This window comes from Narcine bancroftii, chromosome 9, assembly GCF_036971445.1.
Source record: "Narcine bancroftii isolate sNarBan1 chromosome 9, sNarBan1.hap1, whole genome shotgun sequence".
NCBI classification, from domain to species: Eukaryota; Metazoa; Chordata; class Chondrichthyes; order Torpediniformes; family Narcinidae; genus Narcine; species Narcine bancroftii.
Window position 1 is genome coordinate 118,802,264 of NC_091477.1, and position 7,771 is coordinate 118,810,034.

The 7,771-nt window shown below is 45.5% G+C and overlaps 1 long non-coding RNA gene across 1 annotated transcript in view; it reads right to left on the bottom strand.

Moving 5' to 3' along the window:
* Nucleotides 1-304: 304 nt before the first annotated feature.
* Nucleotides 305-7,771, bottom strand: part of LOC138742717 (uncharacterized) — a 135,850-nt gene continuing 128,383 nt past the window's right edge. The window contains exon 5 of the long non-coding RNA XR_011344371.1: nt 305-3,272. This is a non-coding gene — a long non-coding RNA (uncharacterized lncRNA). The remainder of the gene's footprint in view (nt 3,273-7,771) is intronic.

Consider the following 7,771-nt stretch of genomic DNA (forward strand, 5'->3'; position numbering starts at 1 on the left):
CAGTGCTAACATCAAATCATAACCGCCACCACCACCCCCACCCCCAACCACCCACCGTGTAAAATTAATCAGGAAACCAGGTAAAATTAAGTCAGGAACAATGGTTTACAAGAGCTACCGGCATCTTACTCTACAGCAAGGGTGACCCTCCTTTCTTCCCTTCCTTCCTCCCTCTTTCCTCCATCCTCCCTGTTTCCCTCCCTTCCTTCCTCCCTCCCTTCCTTCCTCCCTCCTTTCTTCCATCCCCATGCTCTCTTATTCCCTCTCTCCCTTCCTCCCTCCCACTATCCTCACTATCCTTCCTCTCTCTCTCTTCACTCCATCCACCTCTGTCCTTCCCTCCCTTTCCATCTTTCTTACACACACACACACACACACACTCACACACACACACACTTGTATAGCATACGTCTTCTCCGTTCCGTAGCAATGGAGAAGGCTGAGGACGACACAACAGTGTGTGAAGGGAAGGAGGAGAAGGTAGAAGCACATGTGAAACAGAATTGGTCAGAGGAAACTCAGTGACAAGTCTCCATGGGTAAAATTAGAGTTGCATAAGGTTGATGAGAGGATAGCAGAAAACCTTATATATAAAAGGAAATATTAATTATTATCTGGTTCTAAATAAGCCCCGCTATTAAAGCATTTAATTTCAATGTGGATTAAAAATTAATGGTCAAATTGTGGCCTTTCACTTGTTGTGCACTTTTAATTATGTTTGGGACTAAAGGGACTTTAGTGATAAAGGGACTTCGTTAACACTAACACAGAAACAGCAATGGAAAAATTCACCAGACAAAAGTAATAGTTTTTTATTAAACTATTAATTACATAACATTTCTTACTTATCTCTAGACGTACTTAACTCTCAACTTAACCCCAAATGTAAAAGTTTATGTGTGTAATTCCAAATCTCACTCTAAAAATTCAGTCTTTTAAAAGTTCAGCATCATTTTAGTTTTGCTTGGTGATCTTAAATTCTCAGTTCAGAAATAATTATAAACCTCTTTTAAACATTATGTCTTCAGGCCTCTTTCTCACAATTATGTTTTCCACATGAAGAATCTGTCCTCTTCTCAAAGACTGCGAATGTGCCTATTTTCTTCCACAAACCAGTCAAGGGTTAAACAAAATGGCCAAACACAAAAATAGATCTGGTAGAATTCTGTCCTCTTTTCCAAAGAGATAGCAAAGTATTCTTCTTTAATTCCAAAGCCACTGATTCTATGTTCCCTTCTTCCAGAAGTAACTACACAACAAACAGCACCAATTCTGGTTACTATAACTTAACCCTTTCTCTCACAAGGTTTCAAGCCCTGTATGTCTCAGGGTTTTGATTTCTGTAAACTCCAAACTGAACTCTTCCAAAACTGAACACAAATGTCTGAATTTGGTAATCTATTTCTCCAAATCATGTGACTGTTACATCATCACTGAGGTGAGTCCCAATCCTTGGAAAACACATGACCATCAGTTTTGTTTCTACCAAAATTCTGTTCCTTTTTCAAAACCATTCCATATCTATAAATACCTCCCACCTCATCTCTGTTCAAGAGGCTTAAGTGGCTTTGATTAAAAACAGATGGCTTCCTCTGCAGTTGTTGAATAATTAAGACCCACTTGAAATCCATTAGCTCTGCCTATCCCAGACACTTCGACTCTGAGATTGAACTCTCTTCTCTGAAAACAATGGTTCTCTATAAATGTGCTGCGACCTGTGTGTGATCCTGTACCAAACCATAGCTAACTTTCTAAGAATACAGATACAATATTTTAAATCTATAATTTACTAAAGCCCCTTTCACATTTGCATCCCAGTAAATCAGTCATTCAGTGTCCCTGGATAGGAATGATGGTTTGGCCTTTCACACTAGTCCACTCCTAACCGGGACACTGAACAATTTCACATTTGCAAGGGTCTATCCCCAGATTTTGGTCTTTTCTACCTTTAATCGGAAGTACCTGCAATGTTGCTGCCCGTTTCACACTGATCTCAAAGCCAGCATCTGCAGATGACCTCATCTGATGCCGGCGTTAAGCAGGTTTTGCTTTCACACTTACCACTTTAAAGGCCGATTCGTGTTCGATTCCTGGGATCACTGGCAAGTGTGAAAGGGGCTTAAGACATTTTTATAAATAAATATAGTTTGACATTAAATTAAAGGTTAACACAAATCGATTACACACCTAAAACACCCCTGGCTCAAAATATGTTAATTTTATTAAAGATTGATAATAAATTTCTAGATTCTTGGTCCCAGAGAGGGATCAAGTGTATTAAGGATTGTTATGAATATGACAATTTATGACATTTGAGCAAATTAGGAATAAATATGGAGTTTTCTGCTATCTTCAGTTAAGATCTTTTTAAATTGGGTCCAGCACTAACCTTACTGCAGTGTAGCAAAATACTCCGGTTCAAAAGGGGAGCACAAAATAAGTATTTCAAAAATTTATTCCTTACTTCAGACAAGAACCCCTAAACCAGGCTTGATAAATCAAGACAAAGGTGGGAATCAGATTTGGGTATAGAAATTGATCCATTTTGCTGGTCTGACATGTCAGGACAACATGATTAACATGATTAATGTAAGGTATTGGCTGGTGCAATATAACTTCTTGCATCAGCTATAACTTATTCCACAAAAGGTACATAAATTCGAATTGGAAATATCAGACCAATGTGTTTGATGTGGTCAAGAAATAGGTACATTTTCGCATTCAACCTGACACGCCCTAAAGTGGTCTTTCTGGGAAGATTTGGGTAATTTCCTGGGGAAAAGAAATTACTGGAATTTGATACCCTCAGTGACCTGAATTATTTTTATTGGGGAATTTAGAAGATGTAAGACCCAAAATGAGGCTGTCAAAATATCAATTAAAATTCATTGAGCTCACTTTAGCAGTGGCCAGGAAATGCATAGCAGTTACTTGGAAATCTGATTCCCAACAAGGTTCAGCCTGCTGGAAGATAGAAATGCAGAATTGTGTTCCCCTGGAGAAGATCACCTGGAACCTCAGAAACAGGTATGATGTATTTTTAAGAATATGGAATTCATACACAAGGTACATCGGGGTAAATCTTTAATGTCTCTTCCCCCGTCCTTGCAGCGCTGAGGACCTGAGATGAGTCAGGTTATTTGTCCCGTGATGGTGAAGCCAATCTTTTTATTCATATTCTTTCTCTTTTCTTACTTTTTCTTCTTTCTTCTTGTTTCTTGGGGTGGGGACCTCTTATTTTGTTCTTCTCTCTCTCGATTATCTTTTTCTCCCTTTGGTTGAACATGGACATTAAATTTGAATTTTGTAGTATTATTGGAATTTTTTCTTTCTTTATAATAATTGAATCACATGTTGACTCTTTTCTTTCTCACTTTCTTTAATATCAACATGCAGATTGATATTTGTTTTTTTTTAATATAACCATATAACAATCACAGCACAGAAACAGGCCCTTCTAGTCCACACTGAACCAAATCCTCTCCTCTCGTCCCACCTACCTGCTCCCTGCCCATCGCCCTCCATTCCCCTCCCATCCATCTTCCTCTCCAATTTTTCCTTAAATGACAAAATGGACCCTGTCGCCACGACTTCTCCCAGAAGCTCATTCCTTACAGCCACCACTCCCTGAGTGAAGAAGTTCTCCCTCAAGTTACTTCTAAACTTTTCCCCCTTAACTCTTAACTCATGACCTCTTGCTTCAATCTCTCCAACCCTCAATGGAAAAAGCCTTTTCACATCAACTCTATCTATCCCCCTCATAATCTTAAATACCTCTATCAAATCCCTCCTCAATCTTCTATGCTCCAAGGAATAAAGACCTAATCTGCTCAATCTTTCTTTGTAATCTAGATTCTGAAACCCAAGTAACATTTTTGTATATCTTCTCTGCACTCTCTACCTTGTTGATATCCTTCCTATAATTTGGTGACCAGAACTGCACACAATACTCTAAATTTGGCCTCACCATTGCCTTGAACAGTCTCAATATCATCTCCCAACTCCTGTATTCTATGCAATGATTTATAAAGGCCAGCATGCTAAAAGCCTTCTTTACCACCCTATCCACATGAGATTCTACCTTCAGGGCGCAATGCACCATTATTCCTACATCTTTCTGCTCCACTGCATTCTTCAATGCCCTCCCCTTCACTACATATGCCCTGTTTTGATTATTCCTACCAAAATAGATATTGAAGTTTTTCTTTTTGATTATTGTTCATTTTCACTGCATGTTGATTGAACATTCTCAAAACAAAATATTCCAAAGGAAAAGAGTAAGTTAGTGAGAACTTAGCAGAATTTATCTTGGGAAGAAGAAAGCAAAAGATTACCAGTAGTGCCTGTTTCTTACAGACAGAGGCAGGGGAATTGAATGGTAGACAAAGGAAATTAAACATGTGTCTTGTGTCTCCTTTCATGGGAGAAGATATGGAACATCTCCAATTGATAATGGAAATTTGCAAGCCAGGAGTGAATGAGGAGCTCAATAAAATTAGCAATAGTGAAGAATTAACATTGGAGAAATTAAAGAAGTGAAGGGTTGATGAATCTCCAGATCTGGTGACCTGTATCCGAGGGTTTCGAAGAAGGTTGTTCTGGAGGGGAAAGATGGTTGTCAAGTTAGAAAATTCCATAGATTCCAAACTTAAAGTCAAGTTTATTGTCATCTGACTGAACAAGTACAACCCCATGAAACAGCATTCTCCGGTCCTCGGTGCAAAAAACAAGCAGACACGCAACCAGACTCACATACTGACAAACAAAACAGGACAAGCATTTCATCTATACAAATAAATAAATATTGTTTAATGAATACGAGAGTGTGAGCTGTTCCTTTGGTCATTCAGTATTCTCACTGCCCATGGGAAGAAGAGTCAGAGAGTCATGCAGCATGGGCACAGGCCTTTCAGCCCAATTTCTCTGCTGACCATAGTATCCCACCCATACTAGTCCCTCCTGTCTGTGTTTGGCCTGTATCCTTCCAAAACCATCCTATCCATGTATCCATCTGATTTTTTTTTGTAGGGAGAGAGTATAGTGGGGAGAGGGAGTGGTGAGGAGAGGGAGTGGTGGGGAGAGGGAGTGGTGGAGAGAGGGAGTGGTGGAGAGAGGGAGTGGTGGAGAGAGGGAGTGGTGGGGAGAGGGAGTGGTGGGGAGAGGGAGTGGTGGGGAGAGGGAGTGGTGGGGAGAGGGAGTGGTGGAGAGAGGGAGTGGTGGAAAGAGGGAGTGGTGGGGAGAGGGAGTGGTGGGGAGAGGGAGTGGTGGGGAGAGGGAGTGGTGGAGAGAGGGAGTGGTGGGGAGAGGGAGTGGTGGGGAGAGGGAGTGGTGGGGAGAGGGAGTGGTAGGAAGAGGGAGTGGTGGGAAGAGGGAGTGGTGGAGAGGAAGTGGTGGAGAGAGGGAGTGGTGGGGAGAGGGAGTGGTGGGGAGAGGGAGTGGTGGGGAGAGGGAGTGGTGGGGAGAGGGAGTGGTGGGGAGAGGGAGTGGTAGGAAGAGGGAGTGGTGGGAAGAGGGAGTGGTGGAGAGGAAGTGGTGGAGAGAGGGAGTGGTGGGGAGAGGGAGTGGTGGGGAGAGGGAGTGGTGGGGAGAGGGAGTGTGGGGAGAGGGAGTGGTGGGGAGAGGAAGTGGTGGGAAGAGGAAGTGGTGGGGAGAGGGAGAGGTGGGGAGAGGGAGTGGTGGAGAGGGAGTGGTAGAGAGGGAGTGTGGGGAGAGGGAGTGGTGGGGAGAGGGAGTGGTGGAGAGGAAGTGGTGGAGAGAGGGAGTGGTGGAAAGAGAGTGGTGGGGAGAGGGAGTGGTGGGGAGAGGGAGTGGTGGGGAGAGGGAGTGGTGGGGAGAGGGAGTGGTAGAGAGAGGGAGTGTGGGGAGAGGGAGTGGTGGGGAGAGGAAGTGGTGGGAAGAGGAAGTGGTGGGGAGAGGGAGAGGTGGGGAGAGGGAGTGGTGGAGAGGAAGTGGTAGAGAGGGAGTGGTGGGGAGAGGGAGTGGTGGAGAGGGAGTGGTGGGGAGAGGGAGTGGTAGAGAGGGAGTGATGGGGAGAGGGAGTGGTGGAGAGGGAGTGGTGGGGAGAGGGAGTGGTAGTGAGGGAGTGGTGGGGAGAGGGAGTGGTGGGGAGAGGGAGTGGTGGGGAGAGGGAGTGGTGGGGAGAGGGAGTGGTGGGGAGAGGGAGTGGTGGGGAGAGAGAGTGGTGGAGAGGGAGAGTGGTGGGGGAGGGAGTGGTAGAGAGGGAGTGGTGGGGAGAGGGAGTGGTGGGGAGAGGGAGTGGTGGGGAGAGGGAGTGGTGGGGAGAGGGAGTGGTGGGGAGAGGGAGTGGTGGGGAGAGGGAGTGGTGGGGGAGGGAGTGGTGGGGGAGGGAGTGGTAGAGAGGGAGTGGTGGGGAGAGGGAGTGGTGGAGAGGGAGTGGTGGGGAGAGGGAGTGGTAGTGAGGGAGTGGTGGGGAGAGGGAGTGGTGGGGAGAGGGAGTGGTAGAGAGGGAGTGGTGGGGAGAGGGAGTGGTGGGGAGAGGGAGTGGTGGGGGAGGGAGTGGTAGAGAGGGAGTGGTGGGGAGAGGGAGTGGTGGAGAGGGAGTGGTGGGGAGAGGGAGTGGTAGTGAGGGAGTGGTAGTGAGGGAGTGGTGGGGAGAGTAGGGAGTGGTGGGGAGGGAGTGGTGGGGAGAGGGAGTGGTAGTGAGGGAGTGGTAGAGAGGGAGTGGTGGGGAGAGTAGGGATTGGATTGTGATGTATCTCCATGGATGAGCAACTAAACTCTGCTGATAATTCGGTGCAGAACTGCATCAGGACAACATTTCCAGACTTGGTATACAATGTAAGATTAAACCATGGGAAGAACTGTGTGCCTAATGAACAAAGGCACAAAGTAGCTGATCATTCATGATCCTACTGAATGGCAGGGGAGGCTAGTTGTCTGTCACTCTGGAACACACTACCAGCCAAATACACTCATTGAGCAGATTCAGTTTCCAAATTACTTTATTAACCCTTGCACATACCACTCACTCAACAGGCACCATTACATTTAGTCTCTATTACAATGCTAAGGTGGGATATTATCCGCACACTTGTGAACTAGACAAGATCATGGTGAAGGGTTTTCCCCATTTCCCATCCTACTCATTGGAATGTAGAACATAGAACACTACAGCACAGTATACCCCCTTCAGCCCTCATATATTCCTTAAAAATTACTAAACTCTTCTTGTCGCTTAACCCACAATTTTTCTTCTACCCATGCACTTGTCTAAGAGTCTCTTAAATGCCCCTAATGTTTCAGCTTCCACCACCAGGCATTCCAGATCATCTCTTCCTTGCAATAGTTGGTCTCTGGAATTGACCCACCCAATGTCTTTGACAATCCTTCTCTTAAAATCTTCTGGAAACTTCTTTGTCCCTTTCACCCAGCCCACCACCCCCCCCCCCCCCCACTCCCCCACCCTCCTCCCATCACAGCATGTCCATTCACGAACTTGTGCAGGACACAGAAGGATAAACTCAGCAGGTCTCACTGCATCCATGAGAAGTAAAAGGTCACCAACATTTCTGGACTGGGCCATTCATCAGGTATAAGCAAAAAGAGGTAGGTCCCTGAATAAAAAAGATTATGGAGGATGAGAGGAGAGGGGGAGGAGAATAGAGGAGTGAATGGGGAGGAGGGGAGTGGAGGGGTGGGAAGTGAGGAGAGAAAGGGACAAATGGAAGAGAGGAGAGGGGAGGAAAGGAGAGGAGAATAGGGAAGTGAGGACAGGGAGGGGTAGAGGGAGGGGAGGAGAGATGAGGAGAGG